The 3,703-nt window shown below is 47.9% G+C and overlaps 1 protein-coding gene across 3 annotated transcripts in view; it reads right to left on the bottom strand.

Annotated features, from left to right (window-relative positions):
• LOC119322268 (bidirectional sugar transporter SWEET6b-like) overlaps positions 1–1,960 on the bottom strand; it is a 5,080-nt gene extending 3,120 nt beyond the window's left edge. The window contains exons 1-4 of one of the 3 annotated variants that reach the window (XM_037595764.1): positions 1,687–1,960; positions 997–1,165; positions 594–680; positions 253–498 (exon numbers count right to left, since the gene is read on the bottom strand). The gene's annotated coding sequence lies outside the window, so the exon portion shown is untranslated. The remainder of the gene's footprint in view (positions 1–252; positions 499–593; positions 681–996; positions 1,166–1,686) is intronic. The other 2 variants (XM_037595763.1, XM_037595765.1) reach the window with 2 other exon arrangements.
• Positions 1,961–3,703: the final 1,743 nt, after the last annotated feature.

Below are 3,703 nucleotides of genomic sequence, written 5' to 3'. Positions count from 1 at the left end.
CTTTTCCTACATAAAACTAAATGTATGATCTGAACTAAGAAATCTGTTTAGTTTGTGGGTTGGAAGTACCATATATAAGCTTGGTCCATGTGAATTGGCACAATGTTTGGAACAAAATGAAACTTAGCAGTGCTGTTTTATAAATTGTAGACAAACTGTAGTAATTCCCAGCTAATTTTATAAATTCATCCCAGTGAACTTTTGTGTAAATTGGTCTTTCTATTCTCATATCTTGGAATATAAATGACGAACCTCAATTTTTTATGCATCGTGGTTTTGTATGATGGCCATGGCTACATAACAGCGATAGCATACATCAATTTGTGTTGATATATGAATGTAAAATGTCAAAAATTGTCTCTGCTTATTATACTTATCTACACAATAGATATGTGGAGTTCATGGTTTGTTATTTAGCTCTTCTGCAGCCCAGTTGCAATTCCTAAAGGTTGATGCAGACACTCAAAAGTGCCTCCTAGAGCAGTAGAGATGTTGTCTCTGCAACGTTAACACATCAATCGGTGTATTTGAATGTGTACACTTGCAACCTTCAAATTTAGAAGTAGCAAAAGTTTGCTGCTACTGTTACTTACAAAGAATAATGTCTCATGTGTACATTTCCAAGGTGCTTTGAATTCTGTATAGCCAATGTACCGACTCCACTAGATCCACCAAAGGATCTGCATACATTGGAGATACCCAATCATTAGGAATAAATGCAGCCAGGAGTCCGGGACGTTTCACCTCATTTTGCATATGAGTAACTGTGGTAACGTAGTTCGCACTCCATTTGAGTAAGCACAATTTACTTTGCTATTTCTCAGTTAGTCGAGGCATGTTGTTCTAACAAAAGATATCTGACATTCCAACTCAGGTGCTCAGCGTAAGAGATTTACAGCCAGTCAGTCCCAGTCCAAGGAAGAAGCAAGTGCGGTGAATTGCTAGCCGTTTGCAATCATCACATGCAGAACAAATTAGCAAGAGAGATTTTCTTACAAGGAAGGATTCACCGAGGGAGAGGTGACTGGCATGAAAATGGTGGACCAGACGGTGGAGGCCACCTCGGGCTGTCAGTCAGCGACGCCCCCTCCGTCACCGGGAGCAGCTGCCCTGCCGGAACCACCACCTTCTCCGCATACCCGCCGCCGGTAAGCAGCGCGCACACCTGCAACGCAACAGCATATGCAAAAAAAAAAGAGTGAATTCCATTTTTTACCTTGTAGTTGTACATTTGTGACACATATTACCCTATTTAGCGGAACTTTTATCGAAATGTCAGATTTTGGAGACTTTTAACACGGTTTTACCCCAGTTTTACATTTTGTCTGTTTATGGTCGATAGGATCGGCATGTTGCGTCATTGATTTGTAAAAAAAACTGTAAGGATCGAAGGGCATCATTGGCGATCTTGTCCAAGCTTCTCTTGTCTATCTGTTCCACTTCTTGTGGCCGTCCACATGTTTTTGGATACAGGGCGTCACCTCACACCTTACCTGATGGACACGCATCAAAAAACAAGGGTCTAAAGATTTCAAAAGGGGTATTCTAGACGAATTTTCACTCGAAGGGGTAATTAGTGTCACAAATGTATAAATATGAGGTAAAAAGTGGAATTCACTCAAAAAAAAATGAGGTTCAGAGCAGCAGCAGCCATAACCAAATTCACCATGGGGGCACGCTGGGCACCTGGTACCGACGGCCCAGCGCGGCCCCGAGAGCGACGATGGTGCCGGAGCACTCGAGCCCCGGGTAGGGCGAGGCGCCGGCCGGTGGCGGGTACCGGCCCTGCCACTGGACCGTGTCGCCGCGATTGACGCCGGCGGCGGCCACCCCGATAAGCACCTCGCCCTCCCCCGGCGCCGGGAGGCCCTCGACCTCGCGCACCTGCAGCGCCTCCGGCCCGCCGGGGCTCGAGGTCGCCACCACCACCACCATCGTCGCTCAGCTCACTTGCTTTCGGCTTCTGGCTCCCGGTAGCTCCGCGTGTACAGGCCACTGCTCCCCTATACGGCTCTGCTGTCGGCTCTATTTTTTATTTTATTTTTTATTTTTATTTTGAGAATCACCCTGTAGCTTTACTGCATGGACTCTCTGAAAATGACTGCTCTTGGCGTTAAACTCATGGATGATTGAAGCATATTTGCACGGATTCTTTTCTTTGATATTGTGGACAACTTGTAAACAGTCCATTGCCACTTGGACGCTTGATACATTCAGATCAAAAGCCAATGATAGAGCCTCGCTGCAAGCAATGGCCTCCAGTGACTCTGGATCAACCAATCCGTCGAAAACTACAGCTGACACTCTATGAACTTGCCCGTGGCATCCCTACAAACAGCAGTGACTGCACCCTGTTCACCTGATCGCGAAAGGCCTCCATCAACATTTATCTTCACATAGCCAGTGACCGGAGCGATCCATTTTCTCTCTGGTCCCCTGGCTGGAATTGCCAACTCTTTTGGAGCTGCTTCCACCATCTCCAATTCCTGCAAAATCTTCTGAATGAAGGAGAAGGTGGAAAGTGGGCTCTGAAATATTTGGTCGTGAATTGCCTTTCTCCTAGCCCACCAGATCGCCCAAAGCGTCACAAGAATCTGAATCATCTCCCTCTGCGGGACTGATTCCAGTAGTTCAAACAGACAGAACTTCGGATCATCATGCTTGTTTGTTGCGAGAAAGTCATGTTAGGCCTTCATCCATCAGCGCCCATATACACTTTGCCATATTACATTCTAGGAGAGCATGCCTCCATGTATCAGTCGCTCTATGACAGATAGTGCAATCCTCAGAGTCAGTCATGTTTCGATGCTTCCGTACGTCACCCGTTGGGAGCGATGTTCCAGCTAATCGCCATGCAAAAAACTTCAATTTCAACTTTCGAGGGAACCTTTACACCCCACAACAGTGACCACTGTTTCCGAAGTTCTTAGTATCTGAACAACTAGGGCGGTGCTCGAGCCATGCTTCCCTTTGATCCTTTGTTGCAGCCAACAATTGATAAGCAGAGCGAACTAGAAACCAGCCCGATCTTTCATAATGTCACGCCCAAGTATCCTTAAGATGAACTGTACTCAACGGGATGTTCAGAACAAGATCAGCATCAAGAGGTAACATATGCTCCATCACCGCTTCTCTATTCCACTGATAGGTTGATTGGTCAGTTAGCTCACCAACCAGGAGGGGAAAATTCCGAGTTTTTGGACAGATAGGGCGCAAACACTACTGAAATCAGGATCTTTCCCACCAGTCAGCTCTTTGCCGTCAGCCAACTGACGGTAAAGAACGTCTTTGCCCTCATCTTAAAGAAAACTGACGGCAAAGGTAATGTTTGCCATCAGCCAGATCTTTGCTGTCCGCTAGCCGATGGCATAGAACTTTGCCATCAGCTAGCGGACGACAAAGAGGGGGGGTGGCCCACTAGCGAGAACCACCTAGCGGACACTTTCTTTGCCATCTGCTAGCGGACGACAAAGAAAGTGGCCAAACTAACGTCCGTTAGCTAGGCTCTTTGCCGTCTGCTAGAGCTGTGACCTAAACTAAAAAAGCGGCCAGCCCTACCCCTCTCTCTCCCCTCTCTCTCTCCCTCCCCTCACCACACCCGCGCCGCCACCCCCGTGCCCGAGCCGCCCCCGCCCCGGCCCGACCGTCCCGGCGCCCCAAGCCCGAGCCGCCGCCACCCCGTGCCATCCCCGTCGCCGGCTGA

The sequence above is a fragment of the Triticum dicoccoides genome, chromosome 6B, assembly GCF_002162155.2.
Source record: "Triticum dicoccoides isolate Atlit2015 ecotype Zavitan chromosome 6B, WEW_v2.0, whole genome shotgun sequence".
NCBI lineage: Eukaryota > Viridiplantae > Streptophyta > Magnoliopsida > Poales > Poaceae > Triticum > Triticum dicoccoides.
This window is presented reverse-complemented; position numbering and strand designations above follow the sequence as displayed.